Raw genomic sequence first — 10,949 nt, 5'->3', positions numbered from 1 at the left:
GCTGGGATAATCGGGATGGGAGTGTCAGAGACAGTGTGATTGGCACAGGACAGAGCAGAGTTTAGGGCTGTTGTACATAGGGTCATTATGAGTTGCAAGCGACTCAACGGCACATAACAACAAGAGCAACAACATTATACAATCATCCCTCCCCCTAAGTCCACTCCCCTATGCAGACTTCATTCTGGACTCCTGCCATGACAATAATACCTAATCATAGATCCCTTTTAAACAGTTATCTCCATCTGTTTACAAGCAGTAGATATTATCTACCCCCTACAACACCATATTTTGAAGACACCAGTTTTTCTGTCTTGCTTATTCTCTGTCCAGTCTTTACAAGTGTGTCAGGTGACTGAAAATATGAGGGCTTTGAGGAAGCTGCACCTTAGTCCTCAATGTGATATCTTTGCTCTTTAGTACTTTAAAAAGACCATTTGCTGCATATGTGCTCTGTGCAATACGCTGTTTGATTTCTCCATGTGGCTTCCCATATTGTCTTAGTCAGTGGATACTGTGAATGCCAAGAGCAGGCGATTTTAAAACATACATTGTAGAGGCATGTATTTTGTAAACATGCATCCTGTCAGGTGATTAAATAATATTTTTTAAAAAAACTAATACCATCAGTGGCAGGGGGAAGAGATGGGAGATGCTGCAGCCACACAGAAGGGTGACTGCATTGACTGGAGACACAGGGATGAAAAGAGGTGCGATTTCCCTGCCCTCTTAGTCAAGGAAGACACAAACACATTCTGGCGTGAGAGGATGAACTGACCTCTGAGGAGCTGCCTGGACACCCAACCACTGCAAACGTACGGGCTGCTCAGTGCAAGTGAAATGCACAGGCTCAAGCCATTTACAAGCCGAGTCCAGCCCCCTCTCACTGCGCACACATGCTATTAGCAAAACACACAGTCCCTGTGTGGCTGGGCAATAAAAACCCAGAGAAGATTAGAAAGACTCGCGAGCGGGGCCAGCGAGTCCCCGAGCTTTGGCCTCCATCCAGGGCAGCAAAGCTAGGCTCTGGTTCAAATGTTTGGGGCTTAGTGGAACTGGAAAATCCATCTTGCCTTGCACCTCCTCCCTTATACCTTTAAGCCCTCATAAACTCCGCCAAGAATCAGAAACAGACAGGTCGCATTCCTATGACTCAATTCATCAAAATGCTGTTTGGCGAAGGATTATGCGAGTTTCAGAGAGTTTGTGAAAAATGCCTTGCTCCGCCCCAACCCCCCAAAGCCCCAAATAGGTTCCCTGAGATGTAGGAGGCATGTAACATGACACAGAACCTTTCCGAGGATGGTTGTGTATCCTCTGTGCTCCAAACTGAAGGAACTGAGCTCACCCACACATTGTCAGTGAGTTCTCGGCAGACTGAGTAGGGTTGTTCCATCTCTACATAATTTTCTAAGCCGAAAACCCAAACCAAATGCTGCCAAGTCAATTTTGACTTGTGATAACCCTCCACTTGGCCTCCAAGATTGTAAGTCAATCTTGAGTCTTAAAGAAAGATGGGCAATCTCCACCAACAGCCACTGAACACCTACCTGCTGGAGGGCCAGCTATGAGTTGGCTCTGACTTGATGGCACATAACAACAACAACTATTAAATGAGACTGCTTCATATTTTTTTTTTTCCCTACAGAACTGGTGAATTTGAACTGCTGACCTGGTTATCAGCTTGATACACTGTACTCCACAGAAGCAGAACTGCTGAGGATGATTTTAGGAGGAGGGGAAAATTTTAGGAAGGCTTTTCTCAACATTGTTTCATGAAAGTGAGGAAGACTTGAAATACTTGCTGAAAAACATCAAATAATACAGCCTTCAGTATGGATTGCATCTCAGCTTCAAGAAAATAAAGATTCTCACCGCCGGAACCATTGGCAACACCATGATGGATGGAGAAAAAGTTGAAACTGCCAAACATTTTATTTTGCTTTGATCTCCAATCAGCACCGCTGGTATCACCAGTCAGATGATCATGAGATGTGCAGCACTGGGAAAGCCAGCAGTTGGGGTGCTCTTCAAATGATCAAGGAGTAATGATGTTACTTTGAGGACTAAGGTGCCTATGATTCAAGTCTTTTAAAATGCTTGCTATGTATCTGAGAGCTAGACAATGAGTAAGTAGAACAGGAAGAATTGATGCCTTTGAGCTGTGGTGTTGGAGAAGAATACTGAACATCCCATGAACTGTCAAAAAGTGGTTATGTCTTGGAGAAGGTGCCGCAGGATGTTTCTGGGAGGCAAGGATGGCGAAGTTTTGTCTCATGTACTTTGGGCATGTTGCCAGGAGAGGCTATTCCTTGGGGACATCATGATTGGAAAGGTAGAAGGTCATAGAAAGAGAGGAAGACTCTCGTACAGAGATTGACATGGTGACTGCAGGAATGGGCTTCATTGTGTCAGAGATTGTGAGGACGGCACAGGATATGACAGGGTTTAATCTGTTTTTCACATGGTCACTATGCATTGTACTCGACTTGAGGGCACATAGCATCAACTATTAAAGAAACATGAAGCTGTGGTGGCCTTGTGATAAGAAGCTGTGCTGCAATTCCAAAGATAAAAAGTTTGAATCCACCAGGCATTCCCTGGCAAAATATGGGTAATTTCCTTCACGTGATTTATAGTCTCTGAAAACCTACTGGAGGGACAGCTATTGGCTGGTTTTGACTTGACAACACACACCACCTCACAACAACCTTATAGAAATAGTGCAGAAAAAAGATTTGATGTATTGAACAGATTTGCTGCCAAAGGCCTCTATGAAAGGGCTAAAGAGTAAGAATGTCACTTTAAAGACTAAGGTGCACGTGGCCCAAGTTATGGTATTTTCAGTTGTTTCATAAACATGTGACGAAAGTTGGACAGTGAATAATGAAGAACAAAGAATTGATGCTTTGGATAAGAAGAAGAGTATTGAATATACAATGGGTTGCCAAAGAAAGAAACAAATCTATCTTGGAAGACATGCAACCAGCGTACTCTTTAGAGGCATAGATTGTGAAAAAGTATCTCACATACTTTTTGACATATTGTTAGAGGGTATCAATCCTTGGACAAACACATCATGCTTGGAAAGGTAGCAAAAGAGAGGAAGATCCTCAACAAGCAAGACTGACAAAGTGACTGCAGCAATGGAAGTAAACACAGTGGAGATTGTGAGGATGGCGTGGGATTCAACAGGGCTTCCAGCTGATAGACATAGAGTCATTCATTATATGTCAGAATGGATTCAGGGGCACCTAACAACAACAACAACCACAGCATCAACATTAAAGGATATTGCTCTAAATTCTAGTTGTATGCTCTTCCTTTAAAACAGAAATACATACCAATCATCATTTACAAACAGATTTTACATGAATAGTGGATTATAGATTAAGACTCTAAATTATCGATCAAATTTGAACAGTTAAAGTTAACTATAAAGCTTCTCATGACGAATTCAGGAGCCAGGTCTTAGCGTGTCACTGCTGTTAGCGTGTCCTCAGAGTTGGCCTTTATTTTGGAAAGCCTCATCCAGAATGGAACAGAATGGACAGAACACGACGTGGTCTGACTGCTTGCCTGTGATTCATGCCAAATCAGACCACTGTGACCCATATGATTCTCAATGGTGGATATTTTTTTTAAAGTAAATATCTAGGCCTTTCTTCCTCATTCTTCTTAACTCACCACAATAGGACAAACTGACCGATAAATAACGGTCAAATATTACTACCCTTTGAAATGAGTGTCAGCATTACAGGCCAAGTGCTGCTATGGAATGGTTATGTTCTTCCCGTTTCACAGATGGGAACACCGAGGCCTGGGGAGCTCAACTCATGAGCTGAGGGCCACTCCACTGCGTCAATGGCAGAGCCAAGTTCTATGTCTGCCTGGCTCTGTGTGAATGCCACAATAAGTGAAGGGGACTTTGCCAGCCTCTTCTGCCCTTACCAACCCACCCCTGATTCTGATCATCCAAGTAGAACTGGAGCCCCCATGAACACCCCCTGCAGGGAATACTTCCTCATAGCATATCTCAAAGCCAGTCCAGGGGAGTAGATTAAACGTGTTGTTTCTGATGGAACTCTTGTTATTTGTGAGATAAAACCGTCCCTAGATAGTAAGATTCTGTAATTTACCTCAAGACCCTTCAGGCCGCATGACAACTTACATTTATGTATTTTGTTTTCAATGCAGCATCTTTATTCTCTCTAGTTAATAATGGGAATAATTTTATTACAGTAAATCCGCTTAGACTTGGGCGAGGCAGTGGGGAGGGGGCGGAGGGATGGAGGAGAAGTTTGAATCCCTGACAAGCCCAAACCACGCAATGAGTTCAGAGCGCTGACATGTTTTTTAAATTTATAATTTATCCGCCAGCTAAAACAAGAAGAACAAAAAGGTCTGGAGCTACTTGGAGTAAGAAAGCTCATCTATGTCAAAGCAGTTCAATGAGGATCTGCAAGAAAGGAGTTTTGAAAAGCTATTTCAAAAGGGAAAAAGGTACAATTGCCCTCACCGTATAGGCAGTAGTCTGGTGCTTTACAAGACTGGCTGCTAATCTAAAGGTTGGTAGTTCAATTCCACCAGTTTCTCCAAGTGAGAAAGATAGTCTCCTAGAACAATTTACAGTTTCAGAAATCCGTTGGAAGGTTACCATGGCTCAGAATGATGTCATAGCAGCGAGTACAAACAGCAGTGGCTGGGATCTTTTCCTAAGGAGCCCTGGTGGTGTGGAAGGCTAAGACTTGGGCTTGTGAACAGCAAGGTTGGCAGTTCAAACTCACCAGCCCCCTCATAGGAGAAAGATGAGCCGTCTCCTTCTAGGAAGTTTTGGAGCTTCAGATGCCTGATGGGAAGAGGTCATGAGTTGGAATAAACTTCACAGTTGTGGGTATCTGTGTTTCAAGGAGCCCTGGTGGAATGAGATTGTTGTTTGGTGCCTTCAAGTTGAGTACTACTCACACACAGCAACTCTGTGAACAATGGGCCTGGACCCTGCTCTATCCTTCACCATCCTCACCGATTGTAAAATACTGAACTCAATGTTAGAGTGTATTCCAAGATGGATCTAGAAATAACTTTGTTAACTGTGAAAGCACCCCCATTTCCCCTCACCTTTTCATCTTCAGCCTAGTAGATCACATGATCCTGTGATTCTAACTGTCCCATGCCAATCCATTCCATTTCACCAATATCTAGTATATCAATATTTATGTATTCCATTTCTTTCTTAACAATGTCCAATTTTCCTACATTCATGCTTCTCACATTCCACGTTCCAATTACTAGTGTCTGCTTAGAACTGTTCCTCCTCCTCTGTGTTTCCATATTTGAGGGCTCAGAGTCAGGTTCCATAACTGCTACTCTACTCCAAGTGTGCTCTATTGGACATAGGGCTTTTAAAGGCCTGTCATTTTATCAGTGGATGGCCAACAGTGCTGAAACTGAGGAGACCCTGAAGTGCTTGATGCAGTAGGACAAGGACTGCAGTCTTCAATAGGGATTGAAGCTCAATATCAAGAAAAGATTCTCACCACTGGTCTGATTGGCAACATCATGATAGATTGAAGGGATTGAGATTGTTAACAGCTTCAGTTGCTTGGTTCCTCAATCAACACTCTTGGTACCAGAAGTCAGGAAATCAAAAGGCAAATTGCATTGGGAAAGTCTGCTTTCAGGGACCTCTCCAGAGTACTGAAGAACAACAGTGTCAGTCTGGAGACTAAGATGTGCCTGATCCAGGCCATAGTCTTCACAATTATTTGCTATGCATCAGAAAGCTGGACAATGACTAGGGATGATAGAAGGAGAATTGATGCCTTTGAGTTGTGGTGTTGGAAAAGAGTATTACATATACCATGGACTGCTGGGAGAACAGATTCATCCTAGAGAGGGATGAATTCAACCCCAAGACTGCTCCTTGGGGGCAAGGATTCTGAGGCTTCATCTGATATGCTTTGGGCATGCTGCAAAGAGAAATCATTCCTGGGAGAGGGACATCATGTTTGGGAGAATAGAGGGAGTGTAAGTAGCCAGGAAATCAAAAAACGTATTGCGATGGGAAAGTCTGCGGTTAGGGACCTCTCCAAAATACTGAAGAGCAACAGTGTCTCTCTGGAGACTAAGGTCAGCCTGATGCAGGCCATGGTTTTTGCAATCACTTGTTATGTATCAGAGAGTTGGACAATGACTAGGGAGGATAGAAGGAGAATTGACGCCTTTGAGCTGTGGTGCTGGAGAAGAGTATTGAATGTACCATGGACTGCCAAGAAAACAAACAGATTCATCGTAGAGAGGATTAAACCAGGCTGCTCATTGGAGGCAAGGATTCTGGGGCTTCGTCTGACATACTTTGGACATGTTGTAAGGAGAGACAGGTCGTTAGAGAGGGACATCATGCTGGGTAGAGTGGAGGGACAGCGCAGGAGGGGAAGACCCTCTATGAGGTGGATTGATTCAGTGACTGGGGTACTCGGGATGGGTTTGTCAGAGGCAATTCGATTGGCACAGGATAGAGCACAGTTTAGGGCTGTTGTACATAGGGTCACTATGAGTTGCAAACGACTCGACGGCACCTAACAACAACAACAACAACAACAACAACAACAACAACAAGAGAGGAAGACCTTTGATAAGATAGATTGACTTAGTGACTGAGGTAATGGGGTAGGTGTGTCAGAGATAATAAGGTTGGCACAGGATAGAGCAGGGCTCAGAGCTGTTGTCCGTAAGGTCACTATGAGTCACAAGTGATTTGATGACACAAAACAACAACAACAAATGTTATAGTCACTGTACCAGTTCATCTTGTTGAGAGGCTTTCCTCGTTTTGATTAAACTGACCCTCTACCTTTCCAAGCATTCTATCCTTTTCCAAGGACTGGCCATTCCTAATAACATGGCCAAAGTCTATGAGCCAAAGCTTCATCATCCTTGCTTCCAAGGACCATTCTGTGTACACCCTCTCTAAGACATACTTATTTGTTCTCTTGGCAGTCTCTAGGACATGCTGTTCTTGTCTTCAACACCACTGGTGGTATAGGGGATAAATCACTCCGCTTCCAACCTAAGCATTAGCAATGTGAACCCATAGTCACAGCAAGAAAGAAAGATGCAGAAGTCCATGTCTGTAAAAGTTAGACACCCGATGAGGAAGTTCAACTCTGTCCTACAAGTTTTCTTTGTTTTTATATCTGTGTTCTATTAACGTCTACTCAGCAATCTGGTCTCAAAGAAATTCCAGACAGGAAGCCCGGGGACCTGCTTTAATGCACGGATGCTCTAATTGAAACCAGAAGCCTACTTCTGATCACGAGCAATTTAAATGCTATAATTCCTCAACAACATATTGTTCTGGGAGAGACGAAGGTCCCACCATGTAGCGTTCATGAACACCTCCACTCTGTCCAGCTCCTGTATACGTCCAGTCTCAGTGAGTGAGGTTAGGCACAGAGCTCTGGCTGTTTCTGCTGAAACTTCCATAAGATATCACTGCTCCTTGTGAGAAGCGTGGGTGCCCAGAGCACATGGTCTCCTGGCTTGGTATTATTCACAGCATCCCCTGCTCTGGTAGAGAGGTGGGCATTTCTTTACACAGTGGTTGAAAGAGAACTCTGACACATGCACACAATTATATGGATCCTTAAATAACATAGTAACCACTCTATGAAGTCATCAAACACAATCCCAAGAAAAACCCTATTGGCAGAGCAGACAGGTGGCCACTGGGTTTTCTCAGCCTTGCCTCTCCAGCACCTATGGGTGGGCTTGAACCTCCGTCTTTTTTGATTAGTAGTCAAGCACTTAGTTGTTTGAGCCATAAGGGATTGCTATTGAATTAAGATTTTATTTTAAAAAATTAAATGTTGTTATTTTTTGTGCACATACCGTCAAATTGGATCCGACTGGTACAGGAGGAGGTTATCCCTCTTTCTCCAACAGAGCGCCTGGTAGATTTGAACCATGTGCCTCTGGGGTTGCAGTGCAGCTTTTTGCCACGAGGCCACGAGAGCTCCCTTGAATTAAAGAGATCAAGGGAGAATTGCTCCGTATACCTTTGTCCCATTTGATTTCTGCAAAGGCAGGTCTCACTATGAACTCATAGCAGGCCCAGTGTTGCTATAAGTTGGAATCAGTTGGATAGTAATTTATTTTAGAGATTAAATGGATTGACATAGGTACAGTGTGTATAGTAGCATTTCCTAGTGCAAGAGAAGCACTCCATGTTATGGGAGCATATTGTGTTGCTGCTGCTGTTGTTGTTGATTGCCTTTGAGTTGAACACAACTCATAGTGACCCCATGAACAAAAGGCCTGAAGCCCCCCTACAAGCATTGACATTTATCAAAGTTCATAGAGTTTCCGGAGGCATGTTGTTTAGGAAGTGGATGCCACTCCTGCTTCCAAACCCATCAGTCAGAGTGTATTATTGTTATGTGTCATTGACTCACCCTATGTGCAGCAGCTCTGAACACTCCCCTGTTCTGAGCCAGTCTCGCTAACTCTGACACATCAAGTCCCATTGCCCCAGTCACTGTATCAATCTATGTCATCCAGGATCTTTCTCTCCTGCACTGTCTGTCCACCCTTCTGAGCATGATATCCTCTTCCAAAGACGGGTCTCTCATGACCACTTTCCCAAAGTATGTGAGATGGAGCTTCAAAATCCTAGCCTTCAAGCAGAAACTTGGTTTCACCCTCTCCAAGACAGACCTATTTGTTTCCTTGGCAGTCCATGGTATGTTCAAGACTCTTCTCCAGCACCACAACTCAAAGGCACTGATTCTTCCTCTGTCATCCTTAGTCATTGTCCAACTCCCTGAAGTATAACAAGTAATTGAGAAGACCATGACCTGAATTAGGTGCACCTTTGTATCTAGACTGACATTGTTGCTCTTCAGCACTCTGGAGAGGTCCACGACAGAAAATTTTTCCAGTGCAATTCATATTCTGTTTTCCTGACTGCTGTTGTTAATTAAGAGTGTTGATTGTGGATTTTAGCAAGCTGTAATTATTAACAACCTCAGCCTCTTCTCCATCTATTATGATGCTGTCAATTCGCCCAGTGGTGAAAATCTTTTGTCTTCCTGATATTGAGCTTCAATCCATATTGAAGACTACAGTTTTCAACAGATTACCTTTTGTAGCAAGTGTTTCAGGTCTTACTCAGTTTTAGCAAGCAAGTTTGTGTCATCTGTAAGTTGTTAGTGAGTCTTCCTCCAATCCTGATGCCACGCTCCTACTCATAAAGCCCTGCTTCCTGAATGATCTGTTCTGCATGCAGACTGAAAAGGAACGTGGACAGAATGCATCTCTGACACACTCCTTTCCTGATTTTGAACCATGCAGTATTTCTTTGCTCTGTTCTGAGGACTGCTTCTTGGTCCAAGTATAGGTTTTGTATAAGCATGATCAAGTGTTCTGAGATTCCCATTTTCCTCATAGCCACAATTTATTGTAATCCACACAGTCAAATGCCTTTGCACAGTCAATGACATACAGATAGACATTCTTCTGGTACTCTCTGTTTTCTGATAAGATCTATCTGACATTGGCAGTAATGTCCCTAGTGCCACAACCTTTTCGAAACCCAGCTTGTATTTCTGGTAGTTCTCTGCCAATGTACTGTTCAAGTCTTTTCTTGATAATCTTTAACAGAATCTTGCTAGTGTGTGATATTAGTGATACTGTTCGGTGATTTCCACACCTGTCAGGTCATCATTTTTTAGAATGGGAATACATATAAATCTTTTCCAGTCATTTGGCCAAGTAGTTGTCCACCATATTTCTTCGCACAACTTTGTGAACACATGAAGGACAGCATCTGTTTGCTGAATTGTGTCAATTGGAATTCTATCAATTCCTGGGGCTTCCTACACACACACACCCCAAGTTCTTCAGAGTAGCCTGCACTTCTTCCTTCATCACCATTGTCTCTTGATCATATTTTGGTTCTTGAAATTCTTCTGTATCAGCCAATACTTTTTGGTACACTGATTCTGTATACTCTTTCTGTCTTTTTTAATGCTTCCTGGACCATTCAATATTCTGCCCATAGCATCCTTAAGCACTGCAACTCCTGCCTTGAATTTATTCTTTAATTCTTTCAGCTTAAGAAATGCTGAGTGAGTTTGGCCCTTTTGATTTTCTGACTCCAGTTCCTTGCACATTTTATTGTAATATTTTGCCTTGTTTTTGCGAGCAGCCCTTTGAAATCTTCTCTTTAGCTCCTTAACTTCTTGATTTCTTACCTTTGTTTTGGCTTCTTGTCACTCTAGTGGAATATTCAGACCCTGAAGGAGATTTTTAGACTAAAAATATCCTTTCCTGAAAGATGAGATTAAGGTAGCCTTCTGGGAGAAAGGTGTTAACTGATCAAGGAGATTAAAGAGACCTCTCAGATCCTGGCTTGGCATATTGTGTACAGTAGTTAATTCATGAGAAGAGTCAGTCCTATAAACCACTGATTTGGGCAAAACTCTGTATGACCGTAAGAACACAAGGTGAGAACACTGGATTCTACTGGAAAATGTATCTAGATTAAGACTCAGCATTGTAGGAACAAATGCATCCCACTGTGCATGGATAGCTCCATTCTTTAACTACCCACCTCTTGGACTCTATTGTTTCTATCTGTGCAATGGGTATGACAGCCTACTGAAAGAGCTGACACTAAGGGACATTTCCAACTGCGAATGCTGTGGGATGTAGCACAAAAGCAGCCTGAAGGAAACACTCCATAAATATCTTCTTACTAAAGACAAAAGCTCAGGGCAGGAGGTCCCCTGGCCTGACCCAGTGGTTCTACATTGAGCTGCTTCTCCTTAGAAGACACGCTGAAGTTGCAACCCTTGTCATCTGTGAATGTGATTGCCAACAGAAAGGAACTCTGAAGATGTCAGTGATAACTTGAAGCTGTGCTGGAGTTGGGGGAGCTCCAATCTCAC

The 10,949-nt window shown here is 43.1% G+C and overlaps 1 protein-coding gene across 2 annotated transcripts in view; it reads right to left on the bottom strand.

The window, feature by feature from the left end:
* Positions 1–10,949, bottom strand: part of LDB2 (LIM domain binding 2) — a 625,377-nt gene that overhangs the window by 168,838 nt on the left and 445,590 nt on the right. The window lies entirely within an intron of this gene.

This window comes from Elephantulus edwardii, unplaced genomic scaffold, assembly GCF_000299155.1.
Source record: "Elephantulus edwardii isolate Elephantulus edwardi_28Jun2011 unplaced genomic scaffold, EleEdw1.0 scaffold00035, whole genome shotgun sequence".
NCBI classification, from domain to species: Eukaryota; Metazoa; Chordata; class Mammalia; order Macroscelidea; family Macroscelididae; genus Elephantulus; species Elephantulus edwardii.
Note: the sequence above shows the minus strand (reverse complement) of the source record. Positions and strands in the feature narration are given on the sequence as shown.